The following is a 19,892-nucleotide window of genomic DNA, read 5'->3' as shown; positions in this document are numbered from 1 at the left end:
AATGAATGTGGCACACAACGAAGCACTTTGATTTATTTCAGGTTCTTTTTGATAAGGCCTCCAAGCTGTCTCGCACACAACCCCAACAAATACCCAGTGCCACAATGGACTAGGAACCAGGCTTGTGTGTATTAAGAATATATTTATTTATTTATTTAGCAAAATATCAGAATTAGATTACATCAGCCACCAATGTTGTGGCAACACAAGAACGAAAGGAATTCCGTAAAGGCACTTACATAGCGACATCTCTCACAATTAATTCCTTTTAAATCGCCCACCAATACAACAAAATAACAATTCAACACACTCAGTGATAGCAGATTTTGTTAATCTTTCTCCCAGCATCCATCACCCTCCAAACATCAATTAGACTTGATTACTTTGAATGGAAGGCAGTGGCAGGGAGTGGGAACACAATGGGAAAATCGGATTTGTGGTTGTCATGATTCCTGCCCCTCATGTCCCCAGCCCTCCAAGATGTCAGGCTGGAGCCAGGCCACGATCTCCTACATGGCCCTCGAGGGCCTCTCCATCCCTCCAAAGACCCACTTGGAGTCAGACTTGGCGCTTGTGGCACCAGACTCACTCACTCCCATAGGATATCATTGGGGATTGGACTTGTAGTGCATTGATGGGGACAAGATGGATGCCCCCACATATTTCGGTTCCCAGAACTGCATGTGCGGTCTAGTCTTTTGGGTGTGGTTCAGCCCAGAGACACCTGGGATTCCCAGAGACTATTTAAGCCACACCCAGGCTGAGAAACATGCTTTGCGTTTTCTGCACCTGCAGCGTGACACTCACTGTGTTCGGATCGGTCTCCAGTAGGCCTGCATCTTTCTTCTGCGCTCAGCTCCTGCAAGAACAAGAACACTGTTAGGAACAGCCTTACCTTACGGCGCTTCTGCCCATCATTCATCGCTCCTTCTGTTCTGCGGGCATCTTTGGCGGTGTCATTCCCATCCCAGCACGCCGCTTCCTAAGGAAAAGGGAAAAGAACAGAAAAAAGGCACTAGTAAGCATTCTGCAAATCTTCGCTTATTTTTAAATACTGTACAAGCTTCAAAAGCTTACCTGAATCCCAGCCGCTCTGGGGGAACTCTGTCTCTGGAACTTCTTATCCATCTGCAAGAGGGAAAAGAAACTCCAGGTTAGCGTGGAAACATCTAGAGGCACTGCATACCGCGCTTACCCACTGCATTTGTTCTTCATAACCGGCATCCACGCTGAAAATGTCGCGGCACCTAAAAGACACCGAAAAATAACTCCGTTCAATGCAAATACGAAAGGGGTGCATCGCGCATCGCGCTCTCACTCACCTTCAGCGCTACTCATCTCAGCAGCACACCGCCATCCCGGACGCCGGCCATCATCTAAGGAAGGAAAGGAACGAAGTGAACTGTTCAAAAGACTCATTGTACTTACCTGATGGACTCTTGCCAGTGAAGTAACTAGGCAGCAACGAGCCCGCATCAATCAACGTGCCCCTGCGCTGAAAGCAGGACGGAGGGCACACTATCCAAGAAAACAAGGTGAGCTGTGGATCAAAGGGAAGGGTTGGACCCCGGGGAAGAAGGGGTTCAAGCACACAGAGATAATAGGGAGTTCAACTCTACCAATCCTGTGTTTCAGGCCCAGTCTCCAGTCGAATAGCGTCCAGGGAAGTCTTCGAGGTCGTAAGAGGTCAGAACAGGCTGAGTGACGTCCTCATGGATACTAGGTGAGCGTTACAGTGGTCTTGCTCTCAGAAACAATATGAAAGGTAGAAAAGCAAAGGAAATTTGTTTTGCCAATCTTAAAAAGAGCACGCAGTGCTTTGGGGTTTTAGTCAGCACACAATGGGAAAATCGTTTTTTGAATATTTGATCACATATAGGAGAGACAAAAAGGCAAGGGGAAATTTGTTTTGCTGCACCTAACAATAACACACAGGCCTTTGGGGTTTTTATCGGAACAGAACGGGAAAATCGGTTTTAGGTTGGAATCACAGATGCAATGTAAGACAGAAAATGCAAATAGGAAATTCGGTTTTCAGAGCACAATGGGAAAATCCATTTTGGAAGTTTAGCACAGCTGCAATGTGAGAAAGAAAATGCAAATACTTCATTTTGCAGTGCACAATGGGAAAATCGATGTTGGGTTGTTTAGCACAGTTGTAATGTGAGAAAGAAAAGGCAAATAGGAAATTCGTTTTGCACAGCACAATGGGTGCACAGGGGCAATTTCGTTTTTGCACCTTGCATATGCACAGGCACTACTTGGCTACCCACTTCTGATTTAACATGAAGGGGATCAATGAGAAATTTCGTTTTTTCCTCCTGCACCCACACGTGGAAGCAGAGTTTGGGATTCATTATTTTGGCAGTTCTTTATGTCTATACTGGTTCAAACACAATTGGAAAATATTGTTGGTTTCAAATGCCAACAATTGAGATCTTGTGAATTCAATAGGGGAATTAATTGATTAACTTTGATAAATATGCTAGGGACCTACACAAACAAACAAGATATTTTTCAATGGGGAAATAACTAGCACAATGCTGGAAGAATATGGGGCCTACACAATCTTGGCTTTGGGGTAGTTCTACTTACAGGAGAGGCCTGGACTTGGCATCAGGGAACATGAGAGCACGGCTGGGACAGCTATTTGGGGTCAGTGAAGGCTCTCCTTTGAGACTTCCATGGGGTCCCAATCAGCTTCTCTATCTCCTGGTTCCTGTCTCCAATACAAAATTAGGCCTTTCTGTTGGTATGTTATTCACCAGGTTTCAGCAGCAGGTCACCTCTCGGAATTATTAGAAGAAAGTCCAGCTCTCATGCAAACTGTCTTATTTATAGGGCAAATTACATCACCCATGTGTCATGATTCTCACGGCAGGGATTGGTTGATTATCACTACCTCCCCCCAGCTGTGTGCTAATAGGACAAGAGGATGTGGAGTGCTTTGGATTAGCTGTGGGAGGAGAGAGTTTCATCATCTCACTTTGACAGGTGGACTTGGCATGTTTTAGGACATACAACTCTCACAACATTGCAATTACCCTTAATTTACACATCTTTACATGTCTGAACATATTTATAAGAACTACGTTTGAAAGCAAATCAGAGGAGACTAGTTTGGAGTCTGCACCTACTTCCTGTGCAGAGATACAGTTTTTCGTCATTTACTCAGGAACCATATCCGTGAAAAATATGCCATTTTACGGGCGTCATATTAATTATGATTGGCATGCTTTCATCAACTTTCGCATCGCTTGTAATCATGTAAAGGCCCACATCACATTTTCATTAATAACTTTAGTTCTGTTTATCCCACTAAAATCATTTTAGCATGGTTAGAAGGGGTTGACTGCCACCTTTAATAAAAGCCTGGAATGACTGTTCTGCGATGAACGTGGTCCATTGTATGCAATAAAATGTGTTTCTCCCATTTTAAATCAAGGCTCCTCCTTTTCTGGGTCACCACCTTTTTTAAAGTTTCACTTCTTCTCTTTAGGCACATGATATAAACAGAGCTGCCTAATAGCCACTAATGGATTTTTATTATTGGATTTATAACCTGGAGGAATGAGGTAGGTATCACCCACTGGTCACATCAAGTGATGGATCTCCATACCAACAAACCATCTTGGATTCGGGATATTTTGGAAAACTTCATCAACGCCCGGAGATCCTATTTCCCAATACAATCTGATTTGGTCAGAGGAGAATTCACAGGGTCTTAAATATGTTTGTTTGTTTGTTTATTCATTTATATTGTGCGCCAGACCCGAAGGTATGAGGGCGAAGGAGCAGCAAGGTTATTCTCAGCTTGGTTACAGTGCTGTGCAGTAATTTACAGTGTGTACATAGGTTGATACATTTGCGATGGATGCAGTAATATACAGTTTACAGTTTACAGGTATACATGGTTACATGATTAGTAAAGGCGAGGTCAGTTATTCGTCATTATTCTTTAACCACTGAATGTAGCTACGCCTAAAGAGTTCCAGTGTTGGGCTGCTTTCACTTGGAAACTGTTGCCGCCCATTTTGGTTTGATTGAATCTGGGAACTGTAAGTAAGTTAGCATTGGTGGATCTGGTGGGCCTGTTAGGGGTGTATCTTTTTATTCTGTCGGCTAAGTAGCGGGGGGCTGCATTATTGAGGCATTTGTGTGTTAAGGAGGCTACTTTGAGCAGGATTTTTTCAGTTGTGGTAAGCCAATTGTGAGTTCTCCTTATGTTAGAGATGTGTTCTCTCTTGGGGATGCTGAGTGCTGCTCTGAGAGCCTTGTTTTGTAGGGTCTGGATTTTATTGGTTACCTGTTTGTTGGCTCCTACATAGAGGGCGTTACAATAGTCCAGTTTTGATAATACAAGGGCTCTGGCTAAGGTAATGCAGTTCTGAGTGGATAGGAAAAGTTTGGCTGCTCTTATGAGCTTACATGTGTAGGCTCTGGAGGTGGCCATGGAACTAACCTGTTTATGGAAGGAGAGGGCAGAGTCTAGGTAGATTCCTAGGGTTTTCACATTTTTAGATACCTTGATGGGATTGCCGTCTATAATAAAGCTGGTGTAGTCATAGTCCAGTTTATTTAGATTAGTAGTGGATCCGAGGATGATGAGTTCAGTCTTATCATCATTCAGGCATACACTGAGGGAGGACATCCATGCCTGGATGATGAGGTATACCCTGTTCACCAAGGCCAAATCCTTGTTGTACTCTCCCGTCAACGGGATGAGGATCTTGGTATCATCGGCCTAATTAGTGCAGGTGATACCCAGACCATCAAGATCATCAAACAGGGGCTTCGTGAACACGTTATACAGTGTGGGGGAAACGCATGAACCCTGAGGGACCCCACATGTGATGGGGATCTGGTCGGCGGAAGCTGAGGTGGAGAAGACCCGCATAGATCTGTTGCTGAGGAATGACTCAATCCAACCGATGGCTTCTTGGGAGAAGTGAGCGGCCGAGTCCAGGTGGTTGCATAAAATGTGATCTACTAGATCAAATGCTGCTGAGAGGTCTAGGAGGAGTAGTAGAGCAGTTTTCCCATTATCTCTCAGAGTGTCAATTTGGGCCTTAAGATCAATGAGAGCAGTTTCTGTCCCATGTTGGGGCCTAAAGCCTGATTGCCGGATTTCCAGGAGGTGGTTTTGTTCAAGATATTTTTGTATTTGTTGATAGGCAGTCTTATCTAATATTTTGAGCAGGAAGGGATGGTGGTGATGGGTCTGTAGTTGGTGGGTATGGAAGGGTCTAGTGAGGGTTTTTTGAGTAGAGGGAGGACCTACGATTCTTTAAGATTGTTGGGGATGATGCCTGAAGAGAAGGAGGCGTTAATGAGTTTGGAAATGAATGGTGAGAGGTCTCTTGCCGCGTCTTTAATGATTTGTGCGGGGCAAGGGTCGCCCTGGCAATTAGACAGTTTAAGGCTGAGGATGATTTTTTCCACTTCTAATGTAGAGACTTTGGGGAAGCTGAAGCGGGTGGGTGGGTTGGGTATGGGGTTCTGAGGTGTGGGGCGTGGGTGAGTGTTGGTGGAATTAGTAGAGTTGGTTAGGGATTATTTCTTGTTGTTGATTTTGATTTGAAGGCCTGTGACTTTATTGGACAGGGCATTTTGGACACTAGTGCACCATTGTTTATCTTTCACACATGTGTCTGGGACTAGGACAGGAGTTTCTAACTCTTTGACAATAGAGAACAGTTCTTTCGTGCTGGATTTGGCTTGTGAGATTCTATGGTTATATGTTTCTTGTTTAGCGAGGATGATTTCTTTTTTGTATGAGGAGACTATTTTGTTGAGGATCCGCTTGTTAGTATCTGTAGGAGATTTGCTCCACCCTTGTTCCTTTATGCGTTTCTCTAGTCTGAGAGCTTTTAGGTGGGTAGAGAACCAAGTGTTCAGGTGTTTTTTTGGCTTACATTTCCTCAGTTTGAGGGGTGCAATAGAGTCTAAGGCTGAGCGCATGCAGTTATTGTAACTTTCTACAAGGTGGTGGGGGTTGGAGGTAGCTGAGAGTTGGTTCAAGGTCGGTAGAATGAGGAGGATGAGTTTTTCCGCTGTGATATTTTTCTTGCTTCTCGTAGGGATAGCTGTGGCAAGTGAATTATTAGTGATGGGGCGTGAGGCTTCGAGGTTGAAAGTGAGGAGGTGGTGGTCAGACCATGGTTGAGGGGTATTAGCAGTGATGGAGGCCCCACAGTTGTAGTCTGCTACCCAGTCAAGGGTTCTCCCTTTGTTGTGGTTAGGGTTGGATACTCTTTGGGTAAAGCCTAATGTTGATAACATTTCCCAATAATCGGGTCCCCTTTTTATGCTGTAATCAAATCAGCATCTGGGGTTTCTTTACTCCACTAGGCCATTGAAAGCTCATTTTTGGCATGTGTTTGGGGCCTGGTTAGAGCAGTGACCTGAATTTCCTCCAACAGGGACTTGATTTCTATGTGATCCCCATGGATGGCTCTGGTTTTGGCCAACTGGTCAGCCAATTAATTTCCAGTTTTGTCTGGTCCCTCTATCCTGGAGTGACCTTTGATCTTTTTCCAGTAGATAGTCATCTCATTTGAGGAGACAAGATCATCAATGGATTGTATTAATTTCCCATGCTTGAGCGGTTTGTTATTCGCACACAGCATGCCTCGATTTTTCTAATTAACCAGGTGCTCCATAAACCCATTCCTGACATAATCTGAATCAGTGATTATGACCAGTTCTGCGCATTGGTGTTGCACGGCAGTGAGGATGGCTTGATGTACCGCCATCAACTCCACCACCTGACTACTTCGGGGACTTATTTTGTAACCAGCAGAGGGCTCTGGGGCACCATTTACCCAGGCATCCCGAATGCCAGCCACTAGTTCTTTTTCCCCGTGATTATCAACATGATAGGAGCACCCATCTACATCAACTGTGGGTATCCCCAGGCATGTGTCCTCCTCATAGACTTTGTGTGGGGAAGTAAGATACACCTCCATGTTGTCTTCGGTCTTTAGACTTTTGTCCTCGAGACAGTTTTCTTGCGCACAGTCATGCAAGTTAGCCAAACCTTGTGCTAGGGGATTCTTCTTGTTTTGGCCATATCTGACCTCCACAGGAAAGCTTTGCATGGACAGAATCCAGGAAGTAATTCTGGAATTACTCACGTTCCCCCTGGATGAACGGGCAGTAATGCTTCAACGCCCACACCATTGCCTGGAGTGCCTTTTTGCAATCATTTAATTTTTCCTCCACAGAGGACAAAGTCTTGCTCGCATACGAAATGACTTTGTTGACCTTGCCGTGCTTTTGGTATGAAACTGCTGTTAAGCAAGTACTTGAGAACCCTGTTTGCAAGAAGAACTCCTTGTTTTTTATGGGGTAAGCCAAACAAGGCGCTTGGGAAAGGCTTCTCTTTAGTTGTTTTACTGCTTCAGCTTGCTCTGGACCCCACTTCCACTTGACCACTGCCTTTAGTAAATGGACCAAGGGTCGTGTGACCTCTGCGCAGTCCTCTATGAACTTTCTATTATAATTAGTAAGTCCAAGAAGGCTTTGTGGTTCATGCAGAGTCATAGGATATTTTAATTTCAATAATGCTTCCACCTTTTTCGCCTGGGGACTGAGACCGTCATGGATGATTTCATGTTTCATGCCCTAAGAAGTTCATGCAGGTCTTACGCCACTCTGCCTTCTGAACGGACAGTTTTGTTCCGGCTTTCTGCAACTGAGTCAGAACATAACGTATTTCAGCAATGTGTTTCTCCACAGTTGAGCTCTTGATTAAAACATTGTCTACATAGTACATAGGCAGGCTTCCCCTTTCATCCATGCCGGGCATGGTCTTATGCAGAAAGATGTTAAATTTGTTGCCAGAGTTTATGTATCCAAAAGGGGTTTGGGTCCACGTGTATTGCTGCCCCCCGAAGGTAAAGGCAAGCTTGTACTGGTCTTCGCTACTCACCTGTACTGTCCAGTAACCATTGGTCAGGTTAATGGTGGTATACACCTTTGACCCCTGGATCTGGGCCAGTCTGATTGATGTAGGGAAGAGGCCATCTTGACATGTGGACCCGTATATTTAACTAACAAGTCTCGATTGGCCATTGAGTTTGAATATCCCCATTACAAGGTTATTAAAGGTACTGTGGACTGGACAAAGTATCCATGGGATTTAAGTTTCTTATAATCTCTGTGAGTGACTCCATAGACGCGAGAGGAAACCAGTATTGCTTTAAAAATATGGGAGCCATTTCAGGGTCTGTTCATATGGAGGTAGAATGTATATCAGTGCGCCTAAGTTCATATGAGTCCATGGCAGAGATCTCATGAAAATCCAAAACACCTGTTTCAGCTTCTGCTTTTGTTCCTCAGTCTCACAGGCATCAGCAAGGTTGATTTGTTCCTAAGCCCTCTGCCTAAAGCCTGGAAATACCTTGGTTTTTGCAATTTCAGCGATATCCTCCGGTTGAGTAGAGAGATCTATTGTTATGGTGTTGGCCTGGACATGAGGTTTCAAGGAGGGGAGGTAGTCACTGTTGACTTGAAATACCACCTCACCCTCGCTGATGTCACAGGTTACCTCTTCCCCACCATAAGAGCAGGAAGAGTACACCAAAAAATTCCCCCCTTGCCGGGTGAAAATCTTTTCCAGAGGGATCTCCTTGTCACAATTGTAACAGTCATTTGGAATTGGTCCCATGACCTCATTACCTAACTCAATAGAATAATGTTGGGCATCAACTGCCATTCCAATAAAGGTGTTTGCTCCCAGAGTGATAGGGCCGCTGTTATCCACCAATATTCGAATGGTGTCATGTTCTAGGTCAACTAGTGGTGTTGGATGTAAATACAAACATTGCTGTTGGAGGTGATAATTCAAATTTATATAAGCATCCTTGTTTTTGAGGTTCTGTCCTTGCTTAATCTTTAGGGGAATTGTGAATTGTCGGACATGTCCTGGGATGGTGACCTCTTCTCCCATTTCAACTTCAACTGCATACAGCAGCAATAGAGCTGATCAAAAAGCTTTCTCAGTGTTGTCAAAGCCCAAGGGGTTACCGCCCATTTCAGACCAGGCTTTGTAATTAATTAGATCCAAATTAACTATGAATCAATTGAGAATGTCACTGCCTAAGTAAAATGAGGAGGGGACATCTCTCAGAATCCAAATATTATATTCTATGATTTTGTCACCAATGGAAATATTTAGCATGCACCTGCTAGGCAGGAGATGTTTGGAATTTGGAGTTTTCAGGCCCATTTCCCCCTTATCAATTAACTTAAACGTGGGAATGGTCTGATCTTTTGGGAGTTTCCTGAATAATGCTTCTCTGATGAAGCTTCCTCCGTTATTCAGGCATACTCTGGCGAGAACAGGCTCCCCCGTCATTTACCTGAATGGTGAAAAACAGCTGTTCACCCTTTTTCTGGATGTCGGTCAAACTTTGAGCTAGTTTTTCATCATCATTTGTCATGTGATTTTGATTTTCTTCAGATTGTGGACGGTATAACATTTCAGAGTATTCTCTGAAGGAATCCCGTCACCAGTTTGTTCCCCTACCGAGATGACTTTGCTGTCCGGGACTTGATTGTTCCTAAAGTGAAACTCTATTTGGACAGACTGTTGTTCAATCATTTCCATCGAAGTTTTGGACTTGTCCAGGAAGAGTCGTGATGGGAATTTAGTGACTCTCCACCTTCCTGAATTCATTTGGTCGAAGGCCTTTTTGGACAGGAGGGTGGCTTGGGATCCAATATCCACTAGCGCTGAACATGCACATTGACCCTTACCTGGAAAGAGGCATACAATCTCCCTTCCCTCTCTTCAGGGTGCAAAGAAAATGTGCATTTTATGCCAGCTTGGTAATTAATTATTTTTTATTTTGAACTCTGAAACTGTGTGATCTTAGACAATTTTCTGTGTCGAAGTCCGGGAATCTGTAAAGAAAATATTGCACCCAGCAACAATCGGGCTGGGAGAGTCCCTTTTCTCCCTTGATTCTTTGCTGTTGCCCTTTTCCTGGAGACCGTCTCCTGAACCTGTTTGGGGGGACGTACTCTCATTGCTTTTAGAGTCATCTGGGTGGCATTGTTGGGGTTTTAGAATTGGTTGCTCTGGGTCAGTCTCCATACTTATCCAGTCTAGGTTAGGGCTTTTGGGACCCATTTTTCTTTGCAAAGGGTCCCTCCATCCCAAAAAGAGAAGATTTTCTCCCCTGGATCCTCCAGGTATTCTTCCCCTTCAAGCGGGATGACTCGGACTTTGTTTTCTTTGGCCATTGATTTCTCCTACTAAGCCTCTTTTCCCTAGGTTCCAGCTTTTCGGGGGTAGAGGATGTGTGTTCAGATTCAGAGGATTCCAGGGGTTTTTCTCAGGCAAGAAAGTACATTTCCTCTAGGGCTTTGCATCTCCCTTGCCCCAGGGCCCCCTCCTCTGGAACCGTTGGTTGTCAGGGTTTTCTCCCTGTCATTATTCTGGGGCACCAGACTAGGGTGTTGAGCTGTTCTGGGTAGCCATGTTCATTTGAGGGCTCTGCTGAGCCCTCAACATGCAACCCAGGCCTTGTGTCAAATTTTAGACCTAGCGCTCCAGTTGAGACATCCTTTCCGGTTGTTAGGGGGGTCTAGATTCATACTTCTTCTGCTCTCGGAAAGGGTAGCTGTCCCTTTTCCCAGAGTAGCTTGGGTATTGAGAGTTTCCCTAATAACCCTCCATCCTTGGTCTCCCTTCTGCCTAATTTGAGGATCTATTGTCTTGAAAGCGGGGAGGGAGAGGAGGATTGTTCTGGAAATTGGAGTTTGGGGTTATCTGGGAAAGAAGCTTAAGTTGAAGGGTGGAGTATGTCTTACTTCCTGAGGGAAGTTCGGAGGGAAGTTTTGATTTGAGGGAAGTTTCCTGGGGCAGCACTTACCTTATTGGACCCCCCTTGTGCCAGGGAGTCCATACAGACCCCAAGATGGGTCTGTTACCCTTATACCTACTACTGATATAGGTGGCAGCATCAGGAAGAGAGTTGGTTGGATACCCTGCCTGGCTACCACTCAATTGTGTTGGATCAGAGGGTCTCCTCTGCCTTTCATTCTGTTGATTAGTGGGAGGAGTAGGTTTAGGCCCCCCCATTTCCTAGTCAAAATGGGGGTATTTTTCACCTCTGCACCTTTGCAGCAGCAGGGGTGTTTGATTGTTTGGGGTTTTTGGGGTCATTTCTTTTCTCAGATTGGTTTTGGACTTCATAAATCCAGGTGGCCTGTTCCACCACCCAATCCAGTGTCGTACGTTCATGGAAGTCCCTAACCAGTTGGGTAATTATGTATTTTGGGAGTGCATGGAAATAAGTATTAATGAACTCCCGGCCAATGGTGCACACCCGTCTAGAGGTCTGGGCAAATGCCCACTTAATTTTTTGCACAAAATCTCTAGGGGCTTGGTTTGCTCCACACTGCAGGCTGTAGGCCACGTTGCGGCCTCCTGAGTGTTCCTGTGAACAGAGAAAGGCTTTAAGATGGCCGTTTTATAGGTGGACCATCTTTGGTGATCTTGATCCTAGAAACCTGCAAAGAAGCTGGACTATTTTGGGGAGAATGTCCATTTGACAAACTCCATGGAGCTTTGATCATTTTTGATGCCAAATGATGTCATCAACTGGTCATACACTTCAAGATTCTCCCATACTGAGTATTTGGCATTTTTTGTGATATGGTGTAATAAAGCTCCTGATGGCTTTTATTTTCTGAATGTTGACTTTTACAGGGCCTGCCTTCTGTTGGCAGCCTTCTTTTTCCACTGCACCTGAGTCCACCCACCCTCTGGCTCAGAGCTGCTACTATTGGTGGTCCACTCTCTGAACTCTAGGCACTCCCTGCCTCCATGTGACTGTGAATCCCTCCCAGAATGATTGAGTCTTGTCTATTCTCTCTTGTGGTGCCATGGGCTCTCTGAGTCACTTACCTTGGGCTCCCCTTTGCTGAAAGGGGAGTACTCATCTTCCTCTTCACTTCTTCCGGGTGTGATGGAAAATTCCCCCCACCTCCCTGAATGTGTGAAGGTTTTCAAAATACTCTTTTGAGGCCTGGACTCTGGTTCTTCTCTGGCTGCAAAGCAGACCAGTTGGTCCCTTTATAACTTATGTTTCTGCCAGTCTAACTCCCTGATCTTCTCATCATAGGAGCCCTCCTCTCAGAAGTATCTGCTAGGATATTTTAAAATCTGGATAAAGATGAATATCCATAAATATCGGATAGGGACTGCCGTTCCAGCTCAGTTATATTAGGCCTGATTGAGTCCAGCTGCCTCATATTTCCCTGTTTTTGCAAACTGGCAGGCATGAGGTTAGCCGCACCCTGTGCATATAATGTGGTGAGTTGGCTTGAGGTCCCTGGTAAGGCGTTCATCACACCGTGGTCAGAGGGTACCCTTTCATACTCAGGGTACCTCAAAGCCTGTCTGTATCTAGCTATTTCCACTCCAATCTCTCAGATTTGTTCTTCTCAGCCCCTGTCTCTTGGTGATATATAGAGGCCTGAGTTTTGAGCACTGCTAGCAGGGCTTGAGTAGCTTCCATTACTTTGTTTTGTGCCACTACTTGGCCACTGAGTCCCGTGTTCTCCTCACAAAGGGAATCATTTTCCTTCTGTGAGGCTTGTATTATCTGTGCATACTCAGACCTCTTCTTTTGGAGGAGATTAATCTCCTCACTTTGTGCATTTTTGGCCTGTGTTGCTTGCTCTAGGTCACATTCTGCTGGCCTCACATGTCCCATTCATTTTTCATTCTTTGTCCTCATGTCAGTCAGTTCCTGAGAACATAACTCGCTTTTCTCCATGTCCTTCCTTAACTGGCACACTTCCTGACACAGGGCACTTTTCTCCTGACACAATGTACTATTCTCTTCGCTGAAATGCTCTATTTGCTGTTTCAGAGTGCTTAGATTTTGGCGCATCTGATCGAATTCCACCTGGGAATCGAGCCCCTTCATGATCAACTGACTTTTCTCCTCTTCCAGTTGCTTAATCTGCATTTGAAAGGCAGAAATGTCCTCTAAACAGGCACTGTTGTCTACCACTTGCTCAATTAATATTTGTTGACTCTCTCTCATATTATCAACACCTTCTTGATGTTCCTCTCTCAGTGCAGAACATTGGGACTCACGCTCTAAATCAATTTGCTGCTGTGTCACTAACTCATCGTTTAGCTGCTGAATAATGCTTTCTAATCTTAACTCGGAATTTTGACTCTGTTGCACTTTTTCCTCAACTTGCTTCAACTCTCTTTGCTTGATCAAAAAGCTCAGATTGGTTTTGGACAGAGGCTACATGGACCTGGCATCTTTCTTCCATGATCATCATATGGCAACACATATATGCTGTGAGCTGAGCCATTTTAATTTGCTCATCTCTGGTGGTTTGTGTCATATAAAAGTTTGCCAAGGCAAATGAAACAGCCCATTATCCTACCACATATCCACATTTACAGAGGTAACCTCCTGCAACATTCTAGATTGCCACATTTCATGCTCCTGTTCTACCCATTCACCTTTAATAAACAATTTGGATAGAAGGTGCTTCCTGGCCAGATTGATTTCTGCAGTGTTCATTATAAAATGTCTTCTGCACCTACTATGCTCTCTATGCAAGGGCAATATTTCAACCCTGTTCCTGCTTAGTTTATATTAGCAATGACCTCTCGATGATTACTTTTATCTACACACTCCGCCCTGAAACCCAGTGTACAGATATGGATGGTGCCTTCACAATGCAATACAACTTTCTTTCCAGTAAATGCAATAACACCTTCAATGAATAGTCTGTAGCTAAAGCACTGTCATGAGTGAAAACTCTCTACCAATCACAGCACAAGCCCCTAGTTTTGTTGCAGTTTATTACACGGTCACACTCAAGTCGGGGAGCTCCTTCCCCCACAATGAACGTAGTGCACAATGAATAGCTTTGATTTATTTCAGGTTCTTTTTGTTAAGGACACCAACCCGTCTCACACACAACCCCAACAAATAGCCAGTGCCACAATGGGCTAGGAACTAGGCCAGTTTTTCATTAAGAATATATTACAATTAGATCACATCAGCCATCAATGTCGTGGCAACACAAGAAGAAAAGGACTTCCGTAAAGGCACTAACATCGAGCTATGTTGTCTCAATTAATTCCTTTTAAATTGTCCACCAATACAAGAAAAGAACAATTCACCATACTCAGAGATAGCAGATTTTGTTAATCTTGCTCCCAGCAACCCTCACCCTCCAAACATCAATTAGGCTTGATTCCTTTGAATGGAAGGCAGTGGCAGGGAATGGGAACAAAATGGGAAAATTGGATTTGTGGTCTTACTCACAGAAACAATATGAAAGGAAGAAAAGCAATGGAAATTTGTGTTTCCACATTTAAAAAGAGAAGGCAGGGCTTTGTGGTTTTCATCAGAACAGAATGGGAAAAAAATCGGTTTTGAGTTGGTATCACAGATGCAATGTAAGAAAGAAAAAGCAAATAGGAAATTTGTTTTGCAGAGCACAATGGGAAAATGTATGTAATTGGTACACAGGGGCAATTTCATTTTTTTGCACAGGCAGTACTTGGCTTCCCATTTCTGATTTAACATGAAGGGGATCAATGGGGAATTTCGTTTTTACCCCCTGCACCCACACGTGGAAGCAGGGTTTGGGATTAATTCTTTGGCAGTTCTTTATGTCTTTTTAGTGGTTCAAAGCACACTGGGAAAAGATAGTTGGTTTCGAATGCCAACAATTGAGATCCTGTAAATTCAATAGGGGAATTAATTAATTTACTTTGATAAATATGCTAGGCATCTACACAAACAAATAGGATATTTTTCAATGGGATAATAACTAACACAATGCTGGAAGAATATCGGCCCTACACAATCTTTTCTTTGGGGTAGTTCTACTAACAGGAGAGGTTTGGTCTTGGCGTCAGGGAACATCAGAGCACGGCTGGGACAGCTAGTTGGGGTCAGTCATGGATCTCCTTTGAGACTTCCGAGGGGTCCCAATCAGCTTCTATATCTCCTGGTTACTGTCTCCAATAAATTAGGCCTCTCTGCAGGGATGTTATTTGCCAGGTTTCAGCAGCAGGTGCCTCTCTGAATTATTGGAAGAAAGTCCAACTCTCATGCAAACTGGCTTATTTATAGGGCAAATGACATCACAATTTGTCATGATTCTCGCTACAGGGATTGGTTGATTATCACTACCTCCCCACCACCTGTGTGCTGACAGGACAAGGGGAAGGAGGAGTGTTTTTGGTTAGCTGTGGGAGGAGAGAGTCTCATCATCTCACTTTGACAGGTGGGCTTGGAATATTTTAGGATATAAAACTCTCACAACATGGCAAGTACCCTTAATTTCCAAATCTTTACATGTATGAACGTATTTATAAGAACTACATTTTAAAGTGAATCAGATGAGACTAGTTTGGAATCTGCACATCCTTCCTGTGCAGAGATACAGTTTTTCTTCATTTACTCAGGAACCATATCAGTGCAAAATATGTCATTTACGGGCATCATATTAATTATGATTGGCATGATTTCATCAACTTTCATATCTCTCGCAATCACGGGAAGGCCCAAATCACATTTTCATTAATAACTTTAGTTGTGTTATTCCCACCAAAATCGTTTTAGCATGGTTAGAAGGGGTTGACTGTCACCTGTAATTAAAAAAAGCCTGGAATTACTGTTGTGCGGTGTACGCGGTCCATTTTATGTGATAAAATGTGTTTCTCCCATTTTAAATCAAGGTCCAGTTTCACTCCTCCTTTGATGGGCCCCCACGTTTATTTTAGTTTCACTTCTTCTCTTTAGGCACATGACGTAAGCAGAGCTGCATAAGGGCTACTAATGGATTTTTTTTATGGGACTGTGCTGCAGGACAGACATGACTTTATCTGGTCTTCACTGCATTTCTTATCTCAAAAGTATTACTGCTTGTATTTTTAAGGAAGGGCACTTAATGGATGAAGACAACCAGGCCTGAATCTCCAGGGCAACAGAGGGAGGTCCTGGAGTTTAGTTTCACATCTGAAGAAATTACTGTCCATGTACCCAGCAGCAAACAGCTTGTAAACTTGTACATAAATGCATTTTAAATTACCTCTTATAAAGCACACAGTTTCAAAAATACATGTGTGTTGGTTTGAATTTGCCCATATGGATGAGCTTGTGATAGGCAGAAATCATGTTCACACTTTGAAAGTCTGGAGAGCATTTTGCTGAGCATATTGTTAATCTAGATGAGGGAAAACGAACATGACATTCTTTTATTTATTTTACATGTAAAATGCTCTGTTTCATTGCAGCTGCAGGGAGCACACACTGGTATTTCATTTAAGATACTGTGCACTGCGGTTTCATATGTGTGCATGCAGCTCTTCATGGATTTGTCTACATCATTGCTTTGTGTCTTTCTTTCCATTCATGAAAGGCATTTCGCTTATCTGCGCATTTTGAAATTGAGGAGCACTTTCTTTCCTTTGTGATTTAGGTTCACTAGGCCTTATGTCCAACATCATTTCTATGCTGGCCTTGTGTTTTGGTGAGTCCTCATAACGGAATCTGGCCTCTGCAGTTCTGGCATCCAGGGGCTATATTTCACTCCATAACTTCAGAGGCAAAGAGTTCCCATCAGGATGTGTTTTGGGTGGGGAGGGACAGGAACTGAGCAGGAATGGCCATGGCAATTAGCAAGGCCATGGGCAGTCAATGGGTTGGCAAATAACCAAACAACATATACAAGCTGTGTATCCCTCCTCATATGCAATTTCGCCATATCTGTAATCTAATGCAATGCTTTTGGATTATAGGTAATAGTACAAACTAAAAATTGCCATTTTGATACAAATGTTAACTTAGCCGCTGTGCAGTCCCAAACTCCTCTCAGGCAATAGAAGTTGTGGTTCATTACTCTCCAAGGGAATATAGGAACTGGACAATAATAGGTATACATCTGCAAAAACGTTTGACTAGTGGCAGCCATGTTTAACGATTTTTTCACAGCGTGTTTGGTCACAAATGTTCAAATGCAATGATCAAATGCATTAGAGTAATGATTCTTAAATGCACTTTCTCTTTTACTCTATTTGACTTTAAGTAAAACTTGTGGCCATAGATGAAAGAGACACGCGCTTGATAGCAAGAAGACTCCAAATATTTTCCTTGGTCAGTTTCAGTCAGACACTACCCTCATCCGCCTTTTTGTCTGGCATATGGCTGGTTGCTTAGTCAGGGCAGAACCAGGCAGCTTGACCCAGGGCTAGACAAGCTCCAATCACATTTCTGTTAGCCAAACTTTACTTTATTGCTAATAATTCGCCAACACACCCGAAGGCCTCAGGGTGCACAAACTGATTATACTTGATCCCAATTATGCTTAGAACGCAATTTAAGATTTATTTTGCTACACGAGCAAAATCTCCGGGGATGCATCAATGTACTAGTGCAGTAATGTCGCCATCCATCTATCCCCAGATCTCAAGACAAGTGGTCTCACCCTGCAATCCACCATCCAAGTAATAAGCACTCACCCAGTAGAGCTGCCAAACAAGTTAATCCTTAGAATTTCAAAGGGTATTGGGTGGGAAAGTTTGTGGCCACTCTACTAAATTAGGGCCCTGCCAGGAAAGACATTCTGCCATCCTCCAAAAGGCCACTTGATATGCCCCACTGCCTTCATGGGGCCTGGCAAATCCCGGAAGGGCAGTGGGCCTTGCTCAATATGTTTTCTATTGCCAGAGCACTTGCATTCTTTGTGTACGGGGGAGAAGGAGGTCCTGGATAGCAGTAGAAGGAGGTAACGTAGGTTTTTTTTGGGGTGGTGTACCCCAAAAGTGACCTTCAAATATTCATGGGTCACTGAACATTTTGGTCGGTGACCCATTAAGACTCAAAATTCACTGGCCACTTTTGGGAATGTTCACTCAGCCTCATTAACCAGCCGAAGAAACTCTCTACAAAGCTATGGGTTCAGATTTTTGCAACCAGCAGGACAATCTCATCTTCAGGAAAGGAGTAACAATCGCCTGCATCTTCTTTTGATAAGTGTTGCTTTATTTCCCTGTCTTTCGTCTCTGAACCTGTGGCAAAGGGCCTACACTGCCACTGGACTGCCGGCAACACTCTTTAAATAGGAGAAAATCTACACATTCTCGGGTGTCACCAACCCAGCATTGCTAGGATGAATGAAGCTTTATGGTAATATTGAAATCAATGACAGTACTACATGTAGGGCCACATTTTAGCTGGTATGCCCTCACTGAACCCGATAACTTTGAGTGCAAAAGTGAGGTGTGAAAGAAAGGCGTTAGCCATTAACGTCTTACTTTTAGACTCATGGGTATTTTTGTTCAATTCTAAGGTGTAAGGGGCAACATAGGGGAGTAAGGATAGCTCAGGGGCGTGTTAGAAATGAATAATTTTAATTAACACAGCATAGATTGCATACCTCTTTGCTTGCCTCCTTTGCTTTGCTCAGCTGTCTTGGAAGAACTCCAGGTTTCACACCTGCATGAGTTTTCCATGCAGGCGTACAACCAATGGATTCTTATGGCGTCTGCTTTGCATTGTAAATGAGCAGAAATATTCCTCCGGAATATGGATAATCGCGACCCTACAATGAACATGGAGTACTCGATTTATGCAGCGGCTATTGTGGCAGCGAGAGCACTTTTATGGAAGCAGCGTTTTTAGTGGCGATCTTCTCTTGTGCAAGGTACGTTGTACTTTCATGACAAATGCGGGTACTATATAATCAAGCAGCATTTCATGCAGCTGCAATGTGCTTATGTGGGCACTTTTAATTAGTAACCGTATGGCACTGGAGTCTGGACTAATAAGGGACAGTGCAGGAAGTTTGGCACAGGAAGCTTTGGCGGCAGTTTCCTTTGAACACGGCTGCATGGATAACAGTTATTATTGCTATTGTTGAGTGTGTTGTGTTTTACAACCCTACGAGAATTGTAGGTGCAGGAAATTATATTTTGGAAATACCATTGTACGTCCACAATGCGGGATGTGAGCATTGCACTTCTAAGTGGACTATTATGCACGTGTGAAGTATTTGTGAACGGCACAGGTGTTATTTTTGGTATGCACTGATTATAAAGAGAAAAAAAAAATGCAACAATTACGAAAAAATACGGAAACATAATATATGGGGGTAAAGGGTTAAAGGTTTGGTGGGTTCGGGGTGGGCTTGAAAGCGTGGGGAAATGGGGGTTTTGGGGTGCCCCTCAATACAAGAAAAACACATCGATATATGTTTTCTAGTTATTATGTTATTCGTTCTTTTTGTATTCGTTTAAATCACATGTACCCATTATATTTATAATTATTGAATTGCATTGACATTTTGGGGAGAGTGTGAAGAGTGTCAATCAGGACTAAACGTCCATCTGATGCATTGGAAGTGAATTAGTATTGTTATCTTACAGTGCTACATTGGTGAATGCGGTTTAGTGCATGCTAGTGATGTTATTAGAATGACACACATGTTAATCGCACACAGGTTATTTATTTATTTATTTGTGCATTTGTAAAGCGCGTGCAAGCACTTAGGCATCTGGACGCTGGAAACACTGGTTACATGTGGCCCGTAGGCACGTCATAGAGGCATCATGTGTTACAATCAAATATGCATGTTACAGTTTTTTACCATTGAGGACATTGGCGGCATGTAATCTGGTGCATACGGAGTGATTCGTCCAGATTGGTGGGTGCAGGCGATTAGACGAATAGAAGTGTCATAAGGGATTTGCGCAAGGCCCAGTATGACTCCTCTGCTCTTAGTGCCTGCGGTAGCGCATTCCTATGTTTGGCGGCGACTACTGGGAAGCTGGAGCCTCCGCTTGAGCTCTTTTGAAGTTTGGAATAGTTAGTATGTGAGGGTAGGGTGTT

The sequence above is a fragment of the Ambystoma mexicanum genome, chromosome 7q (assembly GCF_040938575.1).
Source record: "Ambystoma mexicanum isolate Mex_15411 chromosome 7q, UKY_AmexF1_1, whole genome shotgun sequence".
NCBI lineage: Eukaryota > Metazoa > Chordata > Amphibia > Caudata > Ambystomatidae > Ambystoma > Ambystoma mexicanum.
The sequence above is the reverse complement of the archived record's forward strand: the minus strand, read 5'-3'. Positions refer to the sequence as shown.